Raw genomic sequence first — 11,858 nt, 5'->3', positions numbered from 1 at the left:
CTCCACGTCACTCATCATCAGGGAAGTACAAATCAAAACCACAATAAGATACCACCTTACGCCTGTCAGAATGGCTAACATTAACAACTCAGGCAACAACAGATGTTGGCGAGGATGCGGAGATAGAGGATCTCTTTTGCATTGTTGGTGGGAATGCAAGCTGGTGCAGCCACTCTGGAAAACAGTGTGGAGGTTCCTCAAAATACTAAAAATAGAACTACCCTACGACCCAGCAATTGCACTACTCGGCATTTATCCATGGGATACAGGTGTGCTGTTTTGAAGGGACACGTGCACCCCCATGTTTATAGCAGCACTACCGACAATAGCCAAAGTATGGAAAGAGCCCAAATGCTCTTGGATGGATGAATGGATAAAGAAGATGTGGTATATCTATACAATGGAGTATTACTTGGCAATCAAAAAGAATGAAATCTTGCCATTTGCAACTATGTAGATGGAACTGGAGGGTATTATGCTAAGTGAAATTAGTCAGAGAAAGAAAAAAATCATATGCCTTCATTCATATGAGGACTTTAAGAGACAAAACACATGAACATAAGGGAAGGGAAACAAAAATAATATAAAAGCAGGGAGGGGGAGAAAACAGAAGAGACTCATAAATATGGAGAACAAACAGAGGGTTACTGGAGAGGTTGTGGGAGGGGGGATGGGCTAAATGGATCAGGGGCACTAAGGAATCTACTCCTGAAATCATTATTTCACTATGTGCTGACTAATTTGGATGTAAATTTTAAAAAATAAAAAATAAATTTAAAAATTAAAAAAAAATATTATAATATTTATTATAGAAAAATACGTGAATTTCCTGTGCAGGCATTAAAACAAACTCCATGAGTTTAAAACCACCACGTAGAAACATGAAATAACAAATATTGTCTCCAGTGCATAACTAAGCAGGAAAACGGTTCAAAGCGTGTGTTCGGGAAGAGAGTCATTATGTCTAGAAACATAACATGTGACCCACATGGTGTCTCCATGTCTAGAAATGAGATCCCATTAAATGGACTGGTCCTTTGGCATCTGGATCCGCTTGGAGCATCCAGACTAGACCCCCATTGGACTAGGATATGAGCAAATATGTGTTCGTGATGTTAAACCACCAAGCTATTTGTGCCGTTAGAGCAGCCGGCTGCCTTCATCCCAGTTACCGGGAGCAGCTGAGTATCTGCTCAGAAATCGGCAATGGCGTGGGCACCGCGTGAGAACCCGAAATAAATCCGCGGCACTGTCTTGGTTCTGGGTGGCGGGTGGAAGGGAAACTAACACCTGAGCCTAGAAACATGGAAACCGGCGTTGTGGTCTGGCAACTCTTCGGTAAAACCGTTGCCTGTGATGGTTGGGAGGCTCATCGGAGGCTCAACGGAGGCTCATCGGAGGCTCTTCGGAGGCTCATCGGAGGCGCGGGGAGCAGAGGTGCTGGAGGAGGTGTATGGGGGCCACTCTGGCAGGGGTTCCGAGGCTGTGATGAGCTCGGGACGCTGGGCAGTTTGCAGGGAGGGGTAGCAGGGACAGCTTCACAGTCCCAGTCTCCCCGGGGCTGGAAACAGAAAGCCAAGGGCTCCTTGGTCACAAGGCAACGAGAGAGGGGGCTGAAGAGTACCGACAGGAGGGCCGCGGGTCTTCAGCGAGGACAGGGGAGAAAGAGGCCACACATGGCAGGGTCTCCGGCAGCACGGGTGGAGTACGCCGGCCAGGAGGTGGGAGTGAAGACCTGAATCCACGTTCGGGGTGCAGCTCCGTGTACAGTCACTTGAGTCTTGTCCCGAATGGAAGCCAAAAGACCAGGGTTCTGGCGGAATCGCGTTGCCAGAGAGACACGAACAGAGACAGCAGCGCGACAGCAACCACGTTGAGTGTTGAGACCCACAGACGACACGTGGGCGTCAGTGGCAGGCGGCATCGTCACAGCGGCCCTACCACCACCTCCCGTCTCACTCCTCCTGCGGGGCCAGCACACCTTCCACCAAGGGACGGAGCTGTTCTCTCCCCAGGACTCTGGGCACACTCGGGGCAATGGCAGAGCCACTGTCGTGGGATGGCCACGGCTACGGTGATGCACGTTCTGAGGACTCCCGTGGGACATTTGCACTCGGAGCCCGGTCACCATGTGGAGAGGAGGCCCCACGTCCCAGAGACGCCCACCCGGGAGGGGCCGGGCCTGCTGGCCCCTCGCCCGGGGTGAGCTGATGCCCGGCACCAGCCTGCCAGCCACAGGGCATGTGGGTCCTCCCGCTGCGCCTGAGGCATGCCGGGCCACACCTCGGAGCCCTGCCCCAACTGCAGATTCGTTGGCCGAACAAATGATTTTGTTTTAAGCCGCTGACTTTGGGGTGTTTGTCACGCAGGGGTAGATCAGCAGAGCGGCCCCACAAGTAAGATGCTGGCCTTGAACGCCATCGCCTTCCCATGGACGACAGCTCCTATTCTTCCCACACACGTGTCATACGTGGCCCCTAAAGTGGATGAGGAGGAGCCTCCCAGGTGCTCTATCATCAGAAACAGTGGACCAGGGAGCCCCTCCTGGAGAGTTTCATCAAGAAATCTGTACCCCACGGGCCGGCAGCTTCCCAGGGACTGTCCAGCGGGAATCCGTCACCATTTCTAACCAGTAACTGCCACAGGCCTTCCTTTCTCTCCCTTCCTGAACAAGGTTGATCGTAGGCACCTGCCCCACCCCCTGCTGCCAGAGGGCCTGTCGGGGAGGAAGGCAGACTCGACTCTTTAGTCCACAGAGAGACTTTCCATCTGGTCCTAATGGGGCGGGATGTGCATCACCAGGAGTCAGGTGATGTGGGGACACGATGGCTTTTCACACGGTCTCCCTTGGGAGGGATATGAGAACGCGTGATGCATGAGTGGGGGGGAGGGATGGGGAGTGTGTGACCAGCAGGGCAGAGTCCACAGAGACTCCTAGCACTCACCCAGCTCCACCTTCAAATTCTGGGACTCTTGCCCTTGGGTTGGTCACGTGACCTGCTCTGGCCAGCGGAGTGCGGGCGGCCCTTCGTGGGCCCCGCTCCTACAGTGTCCCACGCCATGATCCACGTTCATACTCTGTCCCCACGGCTGGAAGCACAGGGTCCCATGACGCTTGAGTCACTCAGTAGAAACAGCCCAGATTCACATCTGACATGCAGTGAGAGAAATTAACCTTATTTTTTTTATGTGAAGCCACGAAGATTTGGGTTATTTATTACAGTAAATAGGGTTAATTAGCCTGCCTGAGATGATAAGCAAAAACTAGGATTAGATGTACTGAAGTGGAAAATACCCAAATGGCCTCTAAAAATGAAAAGATGCTCAGCGCGATGAAAAGCAGAACAGCAGAGAAACGCCGTTTTCCCGCCTATCCGATGGGCACAGAGCAGTCCTCTGGCGGCAAGGGAAATAAATAGAAACTTTTCAACATGGATGGAGGCAGATATGGAGTCAGAGTTCAGGGCAGGAAACACAAGTGTGTAGAAGCATTTCCAGCAGAAAGACTTCCTGCAGGTAACAGTGCGCCAGCCGACTCAGGGAAGGATGGGGAGGACGGGGTGGGGAGGGGGCAGGGGCTGTAGCCGCAAGCCCAGGAAGAGAGCCCCCACCTGCCACCTGTGGGAGGGGGCGTGGGGGACCAGGAGGCTGCTGTTGGGGCCCCTTGATGCAAGAGCAGAGTCCCTCCTGTGTCCCCGAGGCAGAGAGCAGGGGCGGGAGGCCACGACTGCCATGCAGACAGACCCCACTTGGCGGGAAAGCAGGGGGGGCAGCAGGTGAGGCTCTTCCTCTAAGGGTACCGCCACCACCAGCATGGAGAGCACCTCACCAGCAGGACCACCTGCAGGAGACACACAGGCCCTGAGCCAGAAGCCCTGCATCCCGCTGTGCCCGGGGCAACACAATGAATATGGAAAACGGCACTAATGTGGACTCCGGATGCCAGGAGGGGAGGCTGGGGGGCGGGAGCAGCCCTGCTCAGTGTCAGTCACAGGACAGACACTGTGATCCGTGTCGATTACAGACGCCAACATGGAGAGAAGTATGCAGCATCTCCTACAAGAAACTGACCATCCCAGCAACTCAGCCAGTGGGAAACCTCATCGCCCTGAAATTTTGCTTTTCTCCAGTGGACGTCACTCCAAACAGCCTCTCCTAATGCCCTCCTTCTTCTCCATAAAACAACCTTCCTCTCCTTTGTTTATTGGACTCGTCTTGCTGGTCCCCAATCAGAATCAGCATAAACCCATTATTGCTGGGAAAATAATTGGTGGTTTTGTTTTATTTTATTTTTTAATGCTTATTTATTTTTGAGGGTGGAAGGGGCAGAAAGAGGCAGAGAGAGGGAGAGAGAGACACAGGTGATCTGAAGCAGGCTCTGCACTGACAGTACAGAACCTGATGCAGGGCTCGAACTCACGAACCATGAGATCACGACCTGAGCCGAAGTCGGATGCTTAACTGACTGAGCCACCCAGGTGCCCCTCGGCAGTTTTATTTTTAAGTTTAACAGTTCATACAATGGAATATTACAGAGCAGTTATGGACCAGATCTACGTATACTAACACAAGTAAATAGCAGAAAACCTCGTAATTCAAGGAAAAGGCTTAGGACAGAAAGATACGCGAAGTGTAGTGTCAATACTGTGCGTTTTTAAGAGCAGCTAAAGCAGTAGCCTATGTCATTTTTAGATACACATCCATAGTGACGGTAAAAGCGTTTACGTCTTGGCAGCAGGCGTGCAGGTGTCTAGTGTATCGTTACCTGTATTGGGTGAGTTAAAAATGTTTCTAATTACAGTAAAAATGTGAGAGTGAATCCGTGATGAGGATCGAGGAGTGCACCTGTTGTGATGAGCATCGTGTGTTGTATGAAGTGTTGAACTGCTGTATTACACACCTGGAACTGATATTGCACTGTATGCTAACTACACTGGAATTCAAATAATAAAAAAAGAAAATTAGAGCAAAATCCCCACAAAAAATTTTGAAAGGAAGTCGACAGTCCAAGCCTAGAATTCATCTAAAAATCTAAAAGGGGGATGTATGAACAAGGAACAGCAGTTTTAAAAAGGAATATTGAGGGGCACCTGGGTGGCTCAGTCGGTTAAGCGTCCGACTTCCTCTCAGGTCGTGATCTCGCGGTCCATGAGTTAGAACCCCACATCTGGCTCTGTGCTAACAGCTCAGAGCCTGGAGCCTGCTTCAGATTCTATGTCTTCTTCTCTCTCCCCTCCCCCACTCATGCTCGCACATGCTCTCTCTCTCTTTCTCAAAAATAAATAAACATTTTAAAAAAATAAAGAAATTTTAGTTGGATTTGAGAGCTAAATGTAAAATCAAAATTAGTCAAGTATTAAGATTTAGGAGAACATAAATAACGTAAAATAATCTCCAAGCTTTATTGTTACTTCCACAGTAAAAGAGAAATCACATGTCACAGATTATGTCAAAGTAGATAGAAAAAAGATAAAACCCAGATAAAGAACCAGAAGGATCTATATCAACAGGCTGAGTGGTTACTTCTAAAACCACCCAAACGTCCAGCAGGAGAAACATGGTTAAAACATTAATAAGATTCCCTAAGAGCGATATTATTCACCATGAAATAAGAATTAAGCACCTCTGTATTTATTTGTATTGCACGACGTCCGGGACATTTTGTCAGTGACGGACGGCAGCTACACTTGTGGTGAGCAGAGTGGTGGCATCACTAGGCTGTGCACCTGAAACTGACGTAACATCGTGTGTCAGCTAGACTCAAAAAAAAAAGAAAGAAACAAAGAAAAAAGACAAGTCACCAAGCAATGTGTGTATACATAGATGTGCCTCTATTTACACGTAAAACCATAGGAAAAGCCACAAAGCCACGTGAAAGAGAAGGATATATACCAGTCATAAGGAGTGATGACCTTTCAGGGTGGAGAAAGGTCTGGACTGGAACTTGAGCTCTGGGCTGGTCCCTCCTCAGCGCCACCCTCTAGAACTTTCTGTGAAGGGAATGGTTCTGTGCCCATGCTGGCCATGGCCACGAGTGACATGTGGCTGTGAACAACTGAGGAAATGAATCTTTAATTTTACTTCTTGTTTAATTTAAGTAGCTGTGTGTGACTAGTGGCTATGGTGGGTGTTGCCCATTGATTCCATGTACTTTTATTTGGAAAAAAATGTGTCTTTTAAACAAAAAAATACCCGTGTTATGGTTTAGGTTACGCTGTGATAATAAACTGCTCTGAATTTTTTAAAAATGGAAATTAGAAAGTATATTCAGCAGAATCACATATACCTAAGGAAAACTGACAATAGGTGAGGGGTGCCTGGGTGGCTCAGTCGGGTAAGCATCCAGCTTTGACTCAGGTCATGATCTCACGCTTTGTGGGTTCAAGCCCCCTATTGGGCTCTGCGCTGACAGCTGGGAGCCAGGAGCCTGCTTTGGATTCTGTGTCTCCCTCTCTCTGCCCCTACCCCACTCGCACTCTGTATCTATCTCTCTCTCAAAAATAAACAAATATTTTTTTAAAATTAAAAAAAAAAAGAAAAGTGACAGTAATTGAGATAGTTTGTCCTGGGATAAAAGGGTGAAATGTGGTTATAATTTTGTTTTCATACAGGTTTGCTGTTTCCAGGGATACTCATATAATACTAGAAATTTATACCAATTCCCATCAGCTAAGGGGCAGCAGGACGAGTGAAGTCCCCTATTTAGCTGACATAAGGGGACCACGTTCCATGGGAGCCGGGTGACGGGTGACAGGGCAGGGCCGATGCTCTTCAGTGACTGGGAGGTGGGGCTGGCAGCGGTCACAGAGTGGTCTTGGAGGTGATTGGCCGGGTCCTGTAAACTGTCAGGAGAGTCAGCGACCTTATCTTGAGAACGTGAATCTGGTGTCAGATCAGCTTACATGCCGTCTTCCCTTCCACGGTTAGAGAGCGTTTGGGGGAAGAACCACCAGTAACCGGGTGGCGGATGACAGGCTCTGTTCCGACGGTGAGAACGTGAACACTTAACTGTGTCTGGTTTCCTCGTGGGGACCGTGGGGCTGTGCTGGACGACCTCCCAGAAACAGAGGCACGCTCACTCTTCCTCCTTGTTCTTGGACCCGTGACTCCTTTACGACGTGCCTACTTGGTATTTTTAAAATAGCGATCAGCCTGTAGAAGCCTTTACTTAGAGTCCGTTTCCGATTTTTCTGTTTGAAGGAAGGCTGAGTTGAGAGGGGAGGGATGCTAGATTTCTTCTCACTTCCTCTCGCGCAGGGCAAGGCCCGGCTGACCACGTGGGGCTTGTGTGTCCATGAGAGAAGCCTTGTACCCGGCACAGAAAGAGCAGAGCTGTCCAGAGGGGCAGCCGCAGAGCACAGGTTCTTTCTCAAAAATCCTCCCCTGGGGACACCAAGCTCGGGGGAGAGGGGTGGACCATGTTTTACTTCACCTCTTCTATTTATTTATTTATTTATTTATTTATTTATTTATTTATTTAGTGGCAAGAGAATATGCTTTGAAAAGACGGCCCCTCATCAGATCATTTCCGGAACCTTCTCTAGCAAGCTCACCTTTTCTTGCGGGCAGCTCTGTTGTGCAGAGTGTGGCCCCAGCACACCACAGGTTGTTTTCTTGGGGAGCCAGAGTCATCACCAGAGGGCAGGGCAGAAGGTGACTTCATGTGTGCACAGGGAGGAAGGGTGTGCCGTGCAGGGTGCAGGAGCATACACCCGCTTTGTGGTCCAGGCTCCAGAGGTCAGTGGCCCCATGCACTCAGCGTCCACCCAATGCCACTGAGCTCTCTTGGATGAACTCCTTATGTCACAGATCCCGGGGATCAAATGTTGAACTTGAGAAACAGTCCTGACCCAGTAAGTAGGAAGGTGGGATTAGAGCATTGGGGCTCAGCAGGAAGACAGTACATGTGCCCTCCAGCCTCCCCACACAGCTCCCTGCATTTGAGCACCTGCTCAGCTATTGCCCGAAGCCAGCCCTCCCTTTGGGTCCTTGAGTTCCGAAGCCAATAGGTTCCCTTTGTGCTGTAGCTGTAGGACGCGATGGGCTTGCTGGTCCTGACCTTGGGTGCAGCTCTTTTGACCAGAGTCCTCTGCTCCCGTGGCTGCAAGGAGGTCATCACAACAGTTGTTCGTGACTTGGTGTTAAGAAGCCGGAGCTGTGATCTCACGTGATCAAAGTCTCTGGCCCTCTGAGCCTCCACGTCACATAGCGGGCTGACCCCTCCTGGCCTCGTGCACGCAGACCTGCCGTGGGCACAAGGAGGTTCCAGGGCAGCGGTCACCTCCTGGGACTGCTGAGCACTGCCCAAGGCCAGTCTCCGGGGAGCCAGGCAGGCACAAGGCCGCAGGGCACAGGCCGTGGAGGGAGAAAATGCCCGTCTGTGGGCCGGGGGCCCTGCGCCCCCCACCTGTCCGCCCCCAGTGTCTGTATTTCTGCTTCAGGTCACGAGGGGTCAGGGGGAGTCTGGGGCAGATGCTCTCTGACCTTGGTCTTCTGAGTGTAGCGGGGAGACCATAAGCGAGGACTCAAGGGTGTGACTGCACGGAAGGCTCCAGATACAGACGCTTGGGGTCAACTTCTTCCACCCCGAGTGCCTCTCGTTTGCTCCGTAACCACATACTGTCTCCAGGAAGCGAATTCTTCTCTGTGATTGAGAAAGTAAGAAGGTGGCATCATCACACCTTCTATCAGGAAACTGTGTGCCCCTCTCCCCCCTGCAGTCCCACGTGCTGCTGCCACTGGCATTGCCGTGCAGAAGCCCGTGCCTCCTCCCAGCCTGCAAGGCTTGTGCTGCAGGAGAAGCAACCCCGAGAGCATCATCCATCTGCCAGCAGTCATACCTGCTCTGGGCAGTCATCCCTGTGCTGGGCGGTCATCCCTGTGCTGGGCGGTCATCCCTGCACCGGGCGGTCATCCCTGCACCGGGTGGTCATCCCTGTACAAGACGGTCATCCCTGTGCTGGGCAGTCATCCCTGTACTGGGTAGTCATCTCTGTATCAGAAGGTCATCCCTGTGCCGGGCAGTCATCCCTGCACCAGGCGGTCATCCCTGCACTGGGTGGTCATCCCTCTACTGGGTGGTCATCCCTGTACCAGAAGGTCATTCCTGTGCCGGACAGTCATCCCTGTACTGGGTGGTCACCCCTGCACTGGACGGTCATCCTTGTACTGGACGGTCATCCCTGTACTGGATGGTCATCCCTGCACCGGACGGTCATCCCTGTACTGGACGGTCATCCCTGCACTGGGCGGTCATCCCTGCACTGGGCAGTCATCCCTGTACTGGGTGGTCATCCCTGCGCCAGATGGTCATCCCTCTGCGAGGCAGTCATCCCTGTGCCAGGCGGTCATCCCTCCACGAGGCAGTCATCGCTCCTCTGGGTGGTCATCCCTCTGCAGGGCAGTCATCCCTCCTCTGGGCAGTCATCCATCTGCCGGGCATGCAGGTGCCCTGACAGTCTTCCCGCCTGCTCTAGGATGTGGCTCTACAGGCACCTTCCCACCTAACCAGCCCTGGGTGGTACAGCATCAACCACATCTCTTTCCTGTGTCTGACGCTGGGGCAGCTGGGGCCGTCCTGGCCCTGGAGGCGCTGCCCCATCCGGAGCCGGCCAGGCGTACCGAGCGTCGGCTGTCCCAGGAGCACACTTTTCAAATACAAACCAACACCCAGAGCCCACAACCACCACTTCCTCTTTCAGCCCTCACGGTCTGGGCCAGTACCCCCCCGACCTTGTCACCCCAGGGCCAGGCACCAGATGTCTAGGATAGCCCAGAGCCCACTGATGTTGCTCAGACTTGCGATCTAAGCCTGCTTCTGCTACCTGCTGGGTTCCTTCCTGTGGAAACCACAGTATGGTTCTGGTCATGCATCTGCTCACTCCCTCTGTGGCCTGACCGGCCCTGGTGCTTCTCCACGTGGCCCTGCGTGGCTGGCATGTGCCCTCCTCTCCAGTGGAGGTCAACTCCTGAGCTGCTGGCCTCACCTCATCTCCAGTTTTCTGTTAATACTCTACTGAAACACGGATGCAGAGACCAGGTCCTCATGCAGATTCCAAGTTCCAACCCTACTTCCTGGGAGGCTCACGGTCCTACATCTTGTGTCTTAAGGCTCCAAACAGCAGAATGTCTCAAGTGAGTGGGAAGATGTTGTTTGTTCTTTCCATGTTTCTTCGGCCCAGGAGATACACATCAGCTCGGAGTCTGGGTACAGACTTGTTTATTATTCTTGGAAGAATAAGGACAGAGGAGGCAAATCTTGCATCAGCGAGCCTGTCCCCGGAGAGCCGTTAGGTTGGCGGTAGCCCCACAAGCAGGCCAGCTTGTGGAGGGGACAGCTGACCCCGGTGCACCCTGGACGTGCCCCTTCAGGAAGGGGAGCAAGGCAGGGAGCCGTGCTGGGATCGGAACCGGCTGGTGTGGGCGCTCCTGCCCTCAGGGACACGACCCGCTGGCCCCCACACAGCCCCAAACCAACTGCACTCAGTCCTCCTGGAGGGGGTTTCTGTTTCACTCGCCCCATTTCAGAAAGGCAGGATTTAAGAGGATAAAGTTCAAATGTGCACCAGCCAGGCCTGTCAGCTTCTTTCCACACATCATCTAAGCCCACAGCAATCATAAACTTGTATGAACTGCCAGGGACGGAGCCCAGATGAAGTCCCCCAGCCCCCCTCAATCACATTTTTTTCCTTTGTTAGAACAGCCGCTGCACTTTGCATTTTATTACCCAGTTTCCAAACACCGCCAACATTCAAGCAAGCAAACTTCCAAAAGACATCTGAGAGGATGTTGACTTGGGAGTGACACCAAAAGGCAGCGGATCCAATGCCAAAAAGCTGGCCTTGGTGTCGTCACTTGCGGCCATGTCATGGACTTGGAGAGAGAGGGTGGATTTTACGGATCTTGATAAATCGTCTCTGTCACTTTAATTAACCGGAGCATATCGGTGAAACACAAGCACGACACAGGGGTTTTTCCACTCTTGGCCCCCCCATGTACTCTGTGAGGGCAGCCACTGGCCAGTTGGACAGGAACAGTGGGTCCTCTGTGCCCGTCTACACCACCCCTCTGTGAAACCCAAGTGAAAACCACAGCAACTTTCTGTGGCCCACCCTTTCCACCCATTAGAAAAAGGAATCGAGGGGCGCCTGGGGGGCTGAGTCGGTGAAGCGTCCGACTTCAGCTCAGGTCATGATCTTGCAGTTCATGAGTTTGAGCCCCGCGTCGGGCTCTGTGCTGACAGCTCAGAGCCTGGAGCTGCTTTGGATGCTGTGTCTCCCTCTCTCTCTGCCCCTCCCCCTCTCATGCTCTGTCTCTCAAAAAGAAAACAAAAGCATTTTAAAATTTTTTTAAAAAGAAAAGAAAAAGGAATTTGCTTGCAAAAGGCACCTGAGGGCAGCTGCTGGCTGCCTGTGCACGCCTCTTCCGTGCGCGTGGCCTCCCGGCAAAGACGAGCAGAAGAAGGCGTGCTCTCACAGTGCTCCTGCATCCTCTTTGGGTGGACTCCTCAGCCTCCCCTCTACATCTCCCGGTGCGTCCACTGGAGAAATGGCTGATTGCCTGCGCAGCCCCCGCGGTTCCTTTCTCCCTTAACAGGACTCTGATTTTATCCTGGGTGTCGGCTTCCAGGCCACAAAATGACACTTTCCCTCCCGCATTTCAGCCAGGAGTGGTGGAGCAACCCAGGTGTGGACAAGGAGAGGTATACGGACACAGTGGGCAGGCTTCCAGGAAGGTCTTGTAAAGAAATGGACTTGTTGTTTCATCCCATCTCTTTCCTTTACTACCCCCGTTTTTGACTGTGGAATGCAGATACGATGATCAGAGGTGCAGCAGTCATTTGGGATGATGAGAAAAAC

At 52.0% G+C, this 11,858-nt stretch overlaps 1 long non-coding RNA gene across 1 annotated transcript; it reads right to left on the bottom strand.

Annotated features, from left to right (window-relative positions):
* Positions 1–7,438: 7,438 nt before the first annotated feature.
* Positions 7,439–11,143, bottom strand: LOC121013754 (uncharacterized). The gene is made up of 2 exons (XR_005782903.1): positions 9,825–11,143; positions 7,439–8,644 (listed from the first exon to the last, which is right to left on the bottom strand). It is a non-coding gene; the product is annotated as an uncharacterized LOC121013754 (long non-coding RNA).
* Between the last annotated feature and the right edge of the window lie 715 nt (positions 11,144–11,858).

This window comes from Herpailurus yagouaroundi, unplaced genomic scaffold (assembly GCF_014898765.1).
Source record: "Herpailurus yagouaroundi ecotype Mexico unplaced genomic scaffold, PumYag 199, whole genome shotgun sequence".
Classification (NCBI taxonomy): domain Eukaryota; kingdom Metazoa; phylum Chordata; class Mammalia; order Carnivora; family Felidae; genus Herpailurus; species Herpailurus yagouaroundi.
This window is presented reverse-complemented; position numbering and strand designations above follow the sequence as displayed.